A 15,711-nucleotide genomic window follows, 5' to 3' on the forward strand; every position below is an offset into this window, starting at 1 on the left:
TAGAGCAGCACCTAGCAACACCACATATATTTATCATTATCTTTCTTTGTGTGTCCTGAGGGCCTCAGATGTAGACTTTTGGTGTTAAGACTACATGAAGTTACACATTCAGTCACAAAGAATCATTGGTAGTCTAGAAGGAAGGCCTTCACATCTGCGAAATTGGTTCCATCATGAGACCACCCCACCTATATACTGTGCTATGAATTTAAGACTTTCAGATAAATCATATCACTGTGTATTATGCATGTTAAAAGCATGATCTTATTAGAGCTAAATATTAAATATACTGTAATATTCATAACCCTGTTTTAGCAAGTCCTCAGTTTTTAACCATTCAAGGCCCATACTTCTCTTGACTCAGAGAGTCACATTTGGGCAGACCCTTCCCCCTGCAGATCTAGGGCAGTCTCAGGATGCTTGGACCCTGGGTGGCATCTCCCCCTGCCTAGGCCATGTCTGCTCCTCTGTCCCCTCATTGAATCTTTTCACTAAAAGTGATGGGAATTTTATAGAATTGCTGTAGCTATGACATCAACAGATATGTGGCAAATAATGTGTGGTATTAGGAAAGAATATGCTGGGTCACTTAATAGTTGTACATCATGACCAGGTCACATTTTGTTTCTGTCACTCAGTTTGTTCATGTGTATAAGAGGTGGGTGGGGTGAGGGGGCACCCTGGCTGGCTCATTCAGTAGAACATGTGACTCTAGATCTCAGGGTCATGAGTTCAAGCCCCACATTGGACGTAGAGTTCACATTTTTAAAAAGTGGTGGGGGGTGCCTGGATGGCTCTATAAGTTAAGCATCTGACTCATGGTTTTGGCTCAGGTCATAATCTCACAGTTGTGAGATTGAGCCCTTCATCAGGCTCTGAGCTAGGCATAAAGCAATTAAGATTCTCTCGCTCCCTCTCCCTCTGCCCTTCCTCTATGCACATGCTCTCCTCTCTCTCTCTCTCAAAAAAAAAAAAAAGAGGTGGGTACAACCATAATACAGACATGCCTCAGAGATGTTGCAAGTTCATTTCCAGACCACTGCAATAAAGTGAATATTACAGTAAAGCAAGTCAGATAGATTTTTTTGTTTCCCAGTACATACCAAAGTTATATTTATAGTATAGTGCAGTCTAGTAAGTGTGCAATAGCATTATATCTTTAAAAAAAAAAAAAAAACATTGTGCCTACCTTTTTTTTTTTAAAGTAAGTTAGTTCTACACCTAATATGGGGCTTGAACTCACAACCTGACATCAAAAGTCACATGTTCTACTGACTGAGCCAGCCAGGCCCCCCTGTGCATAACTTTATTAAAAAATACTTTATGGTTTTTTTGGCTTTCACCTTGCAGGAGGTGAAGGTGCAACTGTCTTTGGTCATCTCGAGTCCGGATTAATCCGACACCAGGTGCCTCCGCCATGCAACCTCAGTTCAACCCCAACAAGATCAAAGTCATATACGTGAGGTGCACCATTGGGGAAGTTGTCTGCCCTGGACCTGTCGGCCCCCTAGGTCTATCTCCAGAAAAGGTTGGTGATGACATTGCCAAGGCAACCAGTGATCGGAAGGGCGTGAGGATTACAGTGAAACTGACCATTCAGAACAGACAGGCCCAGATTGAAGAGCTACCTTCTGCCTCGGCCCTAATTATCAAAGCCCTCAGGGAACCACCAAGAGACAGAAAGAAGCAGAAAAACATTAAAACACAGTGGAAATATCACTTTTGATGAGATTGTCAACACTGGCCGTCATATGCAGCACAGATCTTTAGCCAGAGAACTCTCTGGAACCATTAAAGAGATCCTGGGACTGCCCAATCTGTGGGCTGCAATGTTGATGGCTGCCACCCTGATGACGTCAATAGTGGTGCAGTGGAATGCCCAGCTCGTTAAGAACTACGAACGAAAATATTTCAATAAAGGATTATTTGGGACTTGTGGCTGGCTCAGTCGGTAGAACAATATGACTCTTGATCTCAGGGTCATGAGTTTGAGCCCCACGTGGGGTGTAGAGATTACTTAAAAAAAAAAAAGTAAGTTAAATAACATATTTTTTTTTAAAAGGAGTATTTGAAAACCCAAAAAAGGAAACTTTATAGCTAAAAAATGCTAACCATCATCTGAGTTTTCAGCAAGTCATAATCTTTTTGCTGGTAGAGGGTCTGACCTTGATGTTAATGGCTGCTGACTGATGTTAGTAGGTGCTGAAGGCTGGGGTGGCTGGGGCAATTTCTTAAAATAAGACAACAATGAAGTTTGCTGCATCAGTTGACTCTTCCCTTCACAAATGATTTCTCTGCTATGCTGTTTGATAGCATGTTACTCACAGTAGAACTTCTTTCAAAGTTGGACACAATCCTCTCAAACCCTGCCATTGTTTTATCAACTCAGTTTATGTAATGTTCCAAAGCCTTTGTTGTCATTTCAACAATCTTCACAGCATCTTCACCAGGAGATTCCATTTCAAGAAACTACTTTTTTACTCATCTATATGAAAACAATCTTTCATCCATTCAAGCTTTATCATGAGATCGCAGCCATTCAGTCCCATCTCGAGCCTCCACTTCTCATTCTAGTTCTCTTGATGTTTCCACCCCATCTGCAGTTACTTCCTCCAGTGAAGTCTTGAACCTCACAAGTCATCCATGAGGGTGGGAATCAACTTTCTCCAAACTCCTGTTTTAATGTTGATATTTGGACCCCTTCCCATGAATCACAAATGTTCTTAATGGCATCTAGCATGGTGAATCCTTTCCAGAGCGTTTTCAATTTACTTTGCCCAGACCCATCAGTGGAATCACTATCTAAAGCAGCTGTAGCCATGTGAAATGTATTTTTTAAGTGTCTTTCTGTTTTTTAATTTTTTTTAATGTTTATTTATTTTTGAGAGAGAGAAAGAGAGAGAGAGCATGAGCAGGGGAGGGGCAGAGAGAAGGGGAGACATAAAATCTGAAGCAGGCTCCAGGCTCTGGGCCATCAGCACAGAGCCCACTGCAGGGCTCGAACTCACGTGCTGTGAGATCATGACCTGAGCCGAAGTTGGACGCTTAACCAACTGAGCCACTCAGGCGCCCTCAAATGTCTTTCTTAAATAATAAGACTCAAAAGTCAAAATGGCTCCCGGATTCATGGGCTGTGGAATGGACATCGTATCAGCAGACGTGAAAACAACATTCATCTCAATGTACATCTCCATCAGAGCTCATGAGTGACCAGGTGCATTGTCAATGAGCCATAATGTTTTGAAGCGAATCCTTTTTTCTGAGCAGCAGGTCTCAGTAGTGGACTTAAAACACTCACTAAATCATGTTGTAAACAGATGTGCTGACATCCAGGCTTTGTTGTTCCACTGATTGACCACGGGCAGAGTAGATTTAGTATAATTCTTACGGACCCTAAGATTTTCAGAACAGTAAATAAGCATCGGCTTCAACTTAAAGTCACCAGCTGCATTAGCCCCTAAGAAGACAGTTGGCCTGTCCTCTGAAGCTTTGAAGCCAGCCATCAAGTTCTCCCCGGCTATAAAAGTCCTGGATGCCATCTTCTTCCAGCAGAGGGCTGTTTCTTCTCCATTGAGAATGTGTTGCTTAGTGGAGCCACCTTCATGAGTTATCATAGCTAGATCTCCTGGAGAACTTGCTGCAGCTTCTACATCAGCACTTGCGGCTTCACCTTGCACTTCTATGTTCCGAAGATGGCTTCTTTCCCTAAACCTCATGAACCAGCTTCTGCCAGCGTCAGACTTTTCTTCTGCAGCTTCCTCCCCTCTTTCAGCCTTCACCGAATTGAAGAGAGTCAGGGCCTTGCTCTGGATCAGGCTTTGGCTTAAGGGAATGTTGTGGCAGGTTTGATCTTCTAGCCAGACCACTCAGACTTTCTCCATATCAGCATTAATGCTATTTCACTTTCTTATCATTTTGTGTGTTCACTGGAATAGCACTTTTAATTTCTTTCAAGAACTTTACCTTTGCTGGGGCGCCTGGGTGGCGCAGTCGGTTAAGCGTCCGACTTCAGCCAGGTCACGATCTCACGGTCCGTGAGTTCGAGCCCCGCGTCAGGCTCTGGGCTGATGGCTCGGAGCCTGGAGCCTGTTTCTGAATCTGTGTCTCCCTCTCTCTCTGCCCCTCCCCCGTTCATGCTCTGTCTCTCTCTGTCCCAAAAATAAATAAACGTCGAAAAAAAAAAAAATTAAAAAAAAAAAAGAACTTTACCTTTGCATTCACAACTTGGCTAACTGGCACAAGAGGCCGAGCTCATGGCCTATCCTGGCTTTCGATGTGCCTTCCTCACTAAGCTTAATCATTTCAAGCTTTTGATTTAAAGTGAATGAGGTGTGGGTGTAAGGTGGCTCAGTCGGTTACGTGTCCGACTTCGGTTCAGGTCATGATCTCAAGGTCCATGAGTTCGAGCCCCGCATGGGGCTTTGTGCTGACAGCTCAGAGCCTGGAATCTGCTTCGGATTCTGTGTCTCCCTCTCTCTCTGCCCCTCCCCTCATCATGCTCTGTCTCTGTCTCAAAAATAAACATTAAAAACAATTTTTAAATATATATAAAATATATAAAAATAAAGTGAATGAGGTGTGTCTCCCTTTCATTTTAACACATAGAGGCCACTGTAGGGTTATTAATTGACCTCATTTCAATATTGCTGTATCTCAGGGCAAAAGGGGGCCCAAGGAAAGGGAGAGAGATGGAGTGGGCCAGTCAAAACACACACATTTATCACTTAAATTTGCCATCCTATACAGGTGCCGTGCATGCCTCCCCAGAACAATTATAATAGTAATATCAAAGATCACTGATCATAGATCACTATAACGAAGCTAATAATGAAGAAGTCTGAAATATTGTGAGAATTACCAAAATGTGGCACAGGGACATAGAGTGAGCAAATGCTGCTAGAAAAAATGGCACCAATAAACTTGCTCAGTGCAGAGTTGCCATAAACCTTCAATTTGTAAAAAATGCAACATCCACAAAGCGCAATAAAATGAGGTATGCCTGCATCTGCCTTGCAAGGTTATAGTGAGGATTAAATGACTGAAATATGTCAATCTCTGTTCCTGGCAAATAGTTAGCACTCAGTACCTGTTTATGTCTTTCCTTTGTTATGTAATCTCACACCCCTGCAAGGTTCTTTTTTCCACTCTCCCTTCACTTCCACCACTCCAACCACACTCCCTCTTGGTTATTTCTCAGACACTGTCAGTCACACTTCTGCCTCAGGGCCTTAAGCGTTTGCTGTGTCTTCTGCCCGGAACACACTTCCCCAGATATCCACTTCGCTCACTCCCTCACATCCCTCAAGCCTTCCCATAAATCTCCCTTCTGCACATGGCCTACTGCCTGATAACTCTATTTAGTAGCGATGCTTTCCCTACCCAACCACCACCCCTACCCCCCAGTCTCAGCCCTTACTCTGCTTTTTTCCCCCATAGCACATTCTCCCATACGGTCTAATTTACCTATCTGCTATATTTATTGTTTATTGCCATTTCCCCCCCAACGGGATGTCAGCTCCAGGCAGGAGAACCCTAATGAGTGAGTGAGTGAATGAATGAAAGAACGAATGCATGACAGGATATATTATTTGCACAAGGCTCTGGGGCACCTGAGTGGCTCAGTTGGTCAAGTGGCCGACTTCGGCTCAGGTCATGACTTCACTGTTTGTGAGTTCAAGTCCTGCGGGGGGAGGGCGGGGGGGGGGGGCTCTGTGCTGACAGCTTGGAGCCTGGAGCCTGCTTCAGATTCTGTGTCTGTCTCTCTCTCTGCTCCTCCCCCACTAACGCTCTGTCTCTGTCTCTCAAAAATAAATAAACATTAAAAAAAATTTTTTTAATAAAAAAAAAAAAGAAAATCAAGGCTCCAAGAGGAGAGCTGTTTGTGCCCAGCAAGCTGGGGGGAAAGGGGCCAGGTGTGGATCCAAGTCTGTCTCACACTGAATCATAAGCTTATCTCTAGGCTGATAGCCAGTGTGAAAGCACACACACACCCTGGGCAACTAGAAGAGAGTTGGAAGGAAGGTCAGGAATTAGAATTTGGAATTCATCGAGGGAGCTTTTAAGCTAATTCATCGTAATTCACTCAATAAACATTTAGTACCTACTATGTGCAAGTCCCTGTGTTTCCTGCAATGGGAGCTTGATGATGAAGCTGATAAACACCTGTCGGTGAACTTGACAGTCACATCCACTCCCCCCCTGGACATCCCATGGGCACTTCCATCTCCAGGTACAAACCACAGCCTCCCATCGTCCCCTGAACTTGCTGCCGCTCCGTGTTCCACATACAGATTGCTTGGCCCTGCTGGACAGGTTAGAATTTAGCAGGCTGGAAGGGAAGGGTCCAGGGCTGGAAATTTTATTAAGTGTTTCGGGAGGTTTTGAAGCCGATGGTCCCATCCTCACTCTGGAAAACTCCAGCCTGATCCACTAAAGTAGACTTTGTATCACTCCCACTTCCAATCTGCTGTACACAAGCTGGCCACACACACAGCTTTCAGGGAGAACTTTCTGAGCCGTGGTCATCCTCTGTTTAGACAGCTGGATACCCCCATTCTCGGCATGGCACACAAGGTGCTTCATACGTTCGGGCCCATAAACTTTTTTCCCCCTAGTGATTTATAAGACAATTTGAAAGTATAAAGATAATATAACAAACACCAAAATTTTCACCTCTCTGAATTATCAGCTGTTAGTTTCTTAAAAAAAAAATTTTTTTAATGTTTATTTATTTTTGAGAGAGAGAGACAGACAGACAGAGCACAAGGGTGGGAGGGGCAAGAGACAGAGGGAGACACAGAATCCAAAGCAGGCTCTAGGCCCTGAGCTGTCAGCACAGAGCCCGATGGGGGTGTTCGAACCCACGAACCATGAGATCATGACCTGAGCCAAAGTCAGATGCATAACTGACTGAGCCACCCAGGTGTCCCTTACAGTTTCTTATATTTGCTTTCAACATGTATATATACATATACATGTATATGTGTATGTATATATATATACATATATGTATATATATATACACATATATATACATATATATACATATATATATGTATATACATATATATACATATATACATATATATACATATATACATATATATGTATACACATATATATACATATATACATATATACATATATATATACATATATATACACATATATATACATATATATATACATATATATGTATATACATATATATACATATATACATATATATACATATATATACATATATATATATACACATATATGTGTATATATATATATGTATATATATAACAGATATCTGTACTATTTTATCAAATCTTAAAAAGTCTCTGAGTTTTTATTGACAACAACCTCTCTCATGAATGTTATGTACATCAACTTCTATCAATGACAGACAACTTCTACTGTGGGGTAATGTATTATTTTGACACTTGAATACACACATCTCTGTAGCCCACACACCCTCCAGCTACTGCCACGAGCGAGAGAGCTGTCTGTACTGTCTGCATCATCTCACCTCCCATTCCTCCAATCCAGTCCAGTTAGGTTTTCACCCCATACGCCATACCCAAACCCTCTTGTCAATGTAACTAATGGCCTCTGTTGGAGAGGAAAAAAAATCTCTCCCTCCACCCCTCTTAGGTTCTCCAGCTGAGGCCCTGTAAATGAGGCTGGCCAAAGACAGGTTAACAAAGGAAAAGCAAACAGTAGCTCCCGAACACATGGATCACGTACCCAGCAATGAGAGACTCAAAGGTTTAGTTAGAGCTTGGGCTTATATATCATCTTAGCAAAGGACAATACATTTTTAGGGAAGTGACAAGACAATGGAAAAGAACCTGTCTCCAGGGGCAGCAAATTGTGGGAAGGCAAACATATGGGAAACTAACGATAGAGAAAGGTTCATTAGTGATGTTTGTTATACAGACTCCTCTGGTGCTATCTCCAGGCTAAGGGTCTAAGGCTGTCTCGGGGATTAACTCTCGTCCTTCCTGGTAGAGAAGGAGCAGGGACACGTTTGGAAATCTGTATCCTCCTTTCATCCAAAGGGGGGCGGGGCAGAGAGCCTTCCTTGCATCTGCTTCTTCTCAGTTACCTCCAGATCAAAATAATCCTTTGGGGGCACCTGGGTGTCCCAGTCAGTTCAGTGTCCCACTTTGGCTCAGGTCATGATCTCATGGCTGTGAGCTCAAGCCCCGCGTTGTGCTCTGTGCTGACAGCCCAGAGCCCGGAGCCGGCTTTGCATTCTGTCTCTGACTCTCTCTGCCCCTCCCCCACTTGCACTGTGTCTCTCTTTCTCTCTCTCAAAAAAATGAATACATATTTAAAAAAAAAAAACAAACCTTTTACCGAAGTGATATCTTTTGGGGAGGCCTACTCTTCCCCTCCACACTTCCACGTTGCTCAAACAGCCACTCCTCAATTCTCTTCTTGGTTTACCTATAAGAGCCTTCAATGCTTGTGATCACTTGTTCCTTCTTGAACTCATAACTTCAATTAGCGGATGAAACTCTGCTCTCTCCTGGTCCCCCCCCCCCCCCGCCCTTCCTCCTCCGCCCCACTGGCCTTTTGGTCTTGTTACTGAATCCTCCCCTTCTCCACTCTCTCCTCCTCAGCCTCCTGCACAGAGTCTGCATATCCTGGGGCCCCAGGGCTTGGTTCCCACCTTTGCACTGCTCTGCATTGATACTCATTTCTCTGGTGATCTCACCCTTTCTTGAGGTTTCGAATAACATCTAAGTACATATCATACACAGAGTTTTATCTCGTCTGATCTAAACTCCAGGCTACGGTGTCCAACTGAATACTCCACATGTCCACCTGGTTGTTGGATGGAAACCTCAAACTCAGCACGTCCAAAAGGGAATTTCAGGCCTTCTCCTCACCACCTTGGCCCCAAGCCTGCTTTTTGCACTGTCTTCCCCATCCAGGGAACAGTCCCTCCATCTTTCCCCTTACTCAGGCCAAAAACCTGAGTCATCCGTTCTTTCTTTCATGTCAATCCTCAGTCAAACTTCACTGGTGAACCTTTTTCATGTCAATACTGCCAATTAGATCCGCAAAATATGTTCAGGACCCAAGCACTCCTTAGCACCTCCACCGCCATCACTCTGGACCAAACCACGACCATTTCCTGCCCAAGTTATTACAAAAGCCCCTGAGCAGTCTCGTCTCAACAAAGCAACCAGAGGGAGCCCTCTAAAGCCCAAGTCATATGCTGCCTCCCTCTGCTCAGGACCTTCCAAAGTCCTCATTATGATTTCTAAGACCCCCCATCCAATGTAGCCCCCACATCTCTCTGGCCTCATCTCTGACCATTTCCCCTTCTTCTCTCTGCTCTAGCCCTCCTGGCTTTCTTGCTATTTATTTTTCAAACACTCCATCCAGGTTTAATGGACATTGAAGTTGCTCTAATTTTATGGTATTGTGAACAATGCCATGCCATATCAATTGCCCTGACACATGCGTCTTGGTGCACATGCTTAAGAATTCCTCTCCCTAAGGGCTCCTGAATGATTCAGTCATGAAGTGTCTGACTTTGGCTCAGGTCATGATCTCTCGGTTTGTGAGTTCAAGTTCCACATTGGGGGAGCTCGAGCCCCGCTTCAGGTGAGCACAAGCCCTGCTTCGGGTGACCCCCACTTCTCTCTCTCTTTCTCTGACCTTTGCTCACTTGTGCCCTCTCTCTCTCTCTCAAAAAAAAAAAAAAAAAAAAAAAGAATTCCTCTCCTATATACTTGAAAATGATTTCTGGATTGTAGGGTTTGTATATTCTCTGCTTTACTAGACAAAAGTGTTTTCCTAACGTATCTTTTTTTCTTTAATCTCTACACCCAATGTGGGGTTCAAACTCACAACTTTGAGATCAAGAGTCACATGCTCTACTGACTGAGCCAGCCAGGCACCCCTTCCTAAGGCATCTTTTGCCCTCCCACCTGTAAGTATAAGAGACCCACCTTTCCCATATCTTCCTCAATACTTGTTTGAGTCAGACTTTCTATCCTTCGTTAATGTGATGGGTATAAAATAGTGTCTCAGCATTTTTTTTTTAATTTTTTTTTCAACGTTTATTTATTTTTGGGACAGAGAGAGACAGAGCATGAACGGGGGAGGGACAGAGAGAGAGGGAGACACAGAATCGGAAACAGGCTCCAGGCTCTGAGCCATCAGCCCAGAGCCCGTCGCGGGGCTCGAACTCACGGACCGCGAGATCGTGACCTGGCTGAAGTCGGATGCTTAACCGACTGCACCACCCAGGCGCCCCTCTCAGCATTTTTTTAAATAAACTTTTTACATTGGAATATCTTTAAATCAAAAGAGAAGTTGCAAACAAGTCAAGAGAATTCCCACATACACCTCACTCAATTTCCCCTAATATTAACATTTTATATTACCATGACAGATTTGTCAAAACTAAGAAACCAACATTGGCTTACTACTTGGTTTTGTTTTTTTTCCAAAGCTATCTCTATATCCAATGTGAGGCTCAAACTCACAACCCTGTGATCAAGAGTCACATGCTCTACCGACTGAGCCAGCCAGGTGTTTCAGATTATTACTATTAATTAAACTCCAGATTAATTTAGATTTCATAACGTCCTTTTTCTAGTCCAAGATCCCATCTAGGAGACTGCATTGTATTTATTCCTCATGTCTCCTTAGTCTCTTCAAGTCTGTGACAGCTTCTCAGCCTTTCCTGGCCCTATGACCTGGATAGTCTTCAGAAACACTGATCAGATATTTTACAGAATGTCCTTCATTTGGGTTTATCTATGTTTTCCTCATGATCATGGGTATAGAGGAAGGATAGCATGGAGGTGAAGTGCCCTTCTCATCACATCCTATCAGGGGGCACGTGCTACCCACGTGACTTACTACTGGTGACATGATTACCCTCAACCACATGGTTAATGTGGTGCTTCCAGGTTTCTCCACTGTAAAGTTATTATTTTTCCCTTTTCTACATTTGTTCTTTGGAAGTGCTATCTAATCGTGTTGATCTGCATTTCTCCGCCTTCGGGAGTTCCTCTTACAGAAATGTCTGTTCCTGTCCTTTGCTTATGTTTCAACTTGCTTGCTTATCTTTAGTTCTTACCGATTTCTAGGTGTTCTTTATACATGAATTGCAATTATCTTCTTCCTGGGAGCCATTTAGTATTTTAATTTTGTTTATAATGCCTTTTGCCATGTAGAAGTTCTTTATTTTAACCTAATCATACTTACATATTATTTCCTTTATTCTTTGTGCTTTTTGAACCACCTTTGGAAACACAGCCATGACTCAGCAAATCCTTTGATAACCATTGGTTCTCTATTCACGTTGCCCCTTTGCCTTGAATGCCCTTTCTCCCTTTTCCATCCAGCAAGCTCTTACTTAACTTTGCGGCCATAAAACAAATGAAACCTCCCAGTGAAGTTATCCCCAGGTCCCCCAGGTAGAATTAGGGCTCCCACAACTTATTGTCCATACTTCTATTTATTTTATTTTTTTTAAGTAGGCTTCACACCCAGTGTGGGGCCCAACACCGAGCTTGAACTCATGATCCTGAGATCAAGACCTGAGCTGAGATCAAGAGTCGGATGCTTGACCCACTGAGCCACCCAGGCACCCCTTGCCCATATCTTTATTAAAGCACATATCAGGGCACCTGGGTGGCTCAGTGGGTTAAGCATCTGACTCTTGATCTCAGCTCAGGTCTTGATCTCAGGGTTGTGAGTTCAAGCTCTGTGTTGGGCTCTGCGTTGGGCTGCGGGTTGGGTATGAAGCTTACTTTAAAAAATAAAAAATAAATTAAAAAATAAAGCACATATCATTCTCCATTATGTTGCCCTTTGCTTAATTATGTGTGTGTCTTCTGTCCCACTCAATTATTATTACCTGAGGAGAGGGACCCCATGTAATTCATCTCTGTAGTGGAGCACTAGGTATGATGCAGTTAATGTTTATTGAATGACTGGATGAGGCTATAGGGTGAATCAGTGGTCTTCAGAATTTTTGCTTTTTTGGCTCCCTTAAGAGGTTTTTAATTTTTTTTAAGTTTATTTATTTTAATTTTGAGAAAGAGAGCACGTGTGCGTGAGACAGGGTGCACAATCAGGGGAGGGACAGAGAGAAAGAGCGAGAAAGAGAATCCCAAGCAGGCTCTGCACTGAGTCTGACATGGGGCTCAATCTCACAAACAGTGAAATCATGACCTGAGCCAAAATCAAAAGTTGGATGCTTAAGCAACTCAGCCACCCAGGCGCCCCAGGGGATTTTTTTTCAAATTCTGCATCCCTTCTGCATTTGTGAGAATTCTAACAGAAAATGAATGGCACACTCAAATTAAGACAATTCAAGACAGTTATACCATATACAAAGGGGTAATTTAGAAGGTGTGGTCGAGGTAGAGAAAAATCACAAGGGATCCTGCAGGAAACTGGGATAGGCAGCAGCCAGGCTGTTACCACCTGAGGCCTAGAGGGACAAGTCCTTTGCTTGAGAGAAGCACTAACTTTCTGTCCAGGGGCAGGGTCAGATAAACTAGACCTCCAGAGAGTAGGAACTAGAGCCATAGAGTCACTGACCTCACTTTGTTTTCCCCCTCTGTCTCCTGCTAAGGCTCCGCATTGGCCCAACCCAAACCAAGACCGGAAGACACAGAGCCATTGATGTCCTCCATCAAAATCAGACAACTAGGGGAGTAGAGGTGGGGGGGAGGGCAAAGAATGGTCTTCAGAAGCACAGGCAGGATATCTGGCTTTTTTTTTTAAGAGAGAGAGAGGAAACAGCGTAAACAAGAGAGGGGGAAGAGAGAGAGAGAGAGAGAGAGAGAGAGAGAGAGAGAGAGTCATAAGCAGGCTCCATGCTCAGTGTGGATCCCAGCCCATGACCCTGGGATCATGACCTGAGCCAAATCAAGTGTCCGATGCTCAACTGACTGAGCCACCCAGGTGCCCCTGGCATAGTTTTTAATTGACAACTAAAATGTTCATCTTACATGTAAATCATTGTAAAGAATATACTTCCGAGAATACTGTAAATATCAATATTTTAAATAAAACTGTCCCATCATCAATATACTGTCATTCATTTTGAGAACATACTGGAACAAACTCTACTTTAACAGACAGAAATGCTATATCATTATTTTTTTCTTTTTGAATGTATAGTTACATTTTGCTTCCTCTCACACATTGTTATCCTAGGATGATGTATTTTATGCTTGAAAGTCTGTTATTGATTACCTAATTCATACTTCAAGAGAAATTTACATATAAATTACAATTTGAAAATTTTTGAAATTTAAATAATACAAAGATTACTGGCATTATTATTATTATTATGTGTATTATTACACAACTGATCGGAGCAACGTAATATATATCTTTTGATACATGTTAAAAAGAAAACCACAGGGGCGCCTGGGTGGCTCAGTTGGTTAAGCGTCCGACTTCGTCTCAGGTCATGATCTCGCAGTCCATGAGTTCGAGCCCCACGTCGGGCTCTGTGCTGACAGCTCAGAGCCTGGAGCCTGTTACAGATTCTGTGTCTCCTCCTCTCTCTGACCCTCCCCTGTTCATGCTTTGTCTCTCTCTGTCTCAAAAATAAATAAATGTTAAAAAAAAAAAAAAAGGAAACAAAACCACATGGGTGCCTGGGTGGCTCAGTCAGTTGAGCATCTGACTCTTAATTTTGGCTCAGGTCATGATCTCATGGTTTGTGGGATCAAGCCCAGCCCTGGGCTCTGCACTGACAGTGAGGAGCCTGCTTAGGGTTCTCTCTCTCCCTCCCTCCCTCTCTCTCTCTCTTTCTGCCCCTTCCCTGTGAGTGTGTGCAAGCTTTCTCTCTCTCTCTCTCTCTCTCTCCCCCCCCTCAAAATAAATAAATAAACATTAAAGAAGAAGAAGAAGGAGAAGGAGAAGAAGAAGAAGAAGAAGAAGAAGAAGAAGAAGAAGAAGAAGAAGAAAAGAAAACCACAGGTCCCACAAGGCATTACTTGAGCCAGGCCAAGTCACCAAACCAGGGCTTAATATCTAATCGAAATGCTCTTTCAACCTCCCTAAGAAATGTAAAATCCTAATCAGTCAGTCAGGAATTTTCTGATAAGCACCCATGGGGTAATCCATGCATAGGCCTTCTCCATCCCATAAAGGAAGAGGAAGTAGTCTGCATATCAAGACCCTCTGCCTTTTCCCCAAAAGGAAAAAGATCTTGCCTGCAACAAGGAAGGTAGTCTTGCCTTTCTTTTTTGTTTGTTTTTTTTTTATAAGTTTTCATGGCCTGTGCTCCTTCCTGTAAAAACCTTCCATTTCATACAATTCCTCCAAGCACCTCTCTACTTTCGAGATGGGATCCTACCTGATTCATGATCATCAAATTTACTCAGTTGAATTTTGTTTTTTAACCTAAGTAATTATTAAGCCAACAGGAAAATAATATTGGAAATGCATCTTTTACTGAAATAGACTTTTTGTAATTAGTACATGTTATTTCTGTGTTTTTTTTAATTTTTATTTATTAAAAAAAATTTTTTTTGAAAGAAGAGTACATGTGCATGTGCAAGCGGGGGAGGGGCAAAGAGAGAGGGAAAGAGCATCTTAAGTAGATTCCACGCCTGCCTGCGGGGCTTGATCTCATGACTGAGAGATCATGACCTGAGCTGAAATGGAGAGTGGGGCGCTTAACTGACTGAGCCACCCAGGCTCCCCAGTTCATATATTTCTGGATAAATATTATTATTGTTGGAATAAAGCTGGGTTCAACTACAATTTTATGTCTATTTTTTATGTTTATAAATAGAATCACTGAGAAACCATATTCACATAAATAAGCAGAGGAGAATGGAGAGAGCTTCGTTACAATAATATAATCATGTCACCTAATTATTTGAATTCCTTCTGGGTTACAAGACAAAAATCACATAGCGGTCTGTTATCAAAAGTTATTTTTAATGACAACAAAATTAGAACCTCTTTCAACTTTATTGAAAGCAAAGAACTAGCAACTGCCCGATTGGCAAAATGCCTATTATTCAGTCATTAGAATCCTTTATCTTTAGTTGGTGCCCTGAAGTGCGACATCTCCACCCCCCAATGCTGTGGGTAAAAACTTGGGTGAGTGGCTTTTGTAAAGTGTAAGCAGGGGAGATGGGAAAGAAAATGGCCCTGGACCTCAGCGTGTGTTCTCCAAAAGGTGGGTCTTCAGAAAGAGCATAAGTAAAGTCTGAGGATCTGGACATTGGTTCTTACAAGTATCTGTGCCATCTACCCCTGCCCTCAACGTGCTTCCAATCTAGTAGGGGGATGGAAGTCAGCAAATTGCCAAAGTATGGAATGTATGGAGGGGGTGGTGGATAGTGGAGCTGGAGACGTTTAGAATTTACTTCTGGCTGTGAGGGGCCATGAAAGGCTTCATGGATGAGGGGGCATGTAAGTTGCTTTTCAGGTTTGGTAGGATTCTGACAGAAGAGATAGTAGAGAAGACATTCTAGATGGAGCATACCGGGTAAACAAAGGCTCAGAAACAACCAAAGGGAATGTTTGGGGAGTAAGAACAATTTGGTTCTCTCTCTCTTTCTCTCTCTGCCCCTCCCCCACTTGCTCTCACTCTCTCAAAAATAAATAAATAGACATTAAAAAAAAAAAAGAGAACAATTTGGCACAAGCAGAGTATAGGTATAGTCAAAGAGTGGGAGAATGACTAGAGGAATAGAATCATAAGCTCTCAAG

General features: G+C 42.9%; 1 pseudogene; it reads left to right on the top strand.

The window, feature by feature from the left end:
• Positions 1 to 1,365: 1,365 nt before the first annotated feature.
• On the top strand, positions 1,366 to 1,955 carry LOC111561982 (annotated as a pseudogene).
• Positions 1,956 to 15,711: the final 13,756 nt, after the last annotated feature.

The sequence above is a fragment of the Felis catus genome, chromosome C1 (genome assembly GCF_018350175.1).
Source record: "Felis catus isolate Fca126 chromosome C1, F.catus_Fca126_mat1.0, whole genome shotgun sequence".
NCBI classification, from domain to species: Eukaryota; Metazoa; Chordata; class Mammalia; order Carnivora; family Felidae; genus Felis; species Felis catus.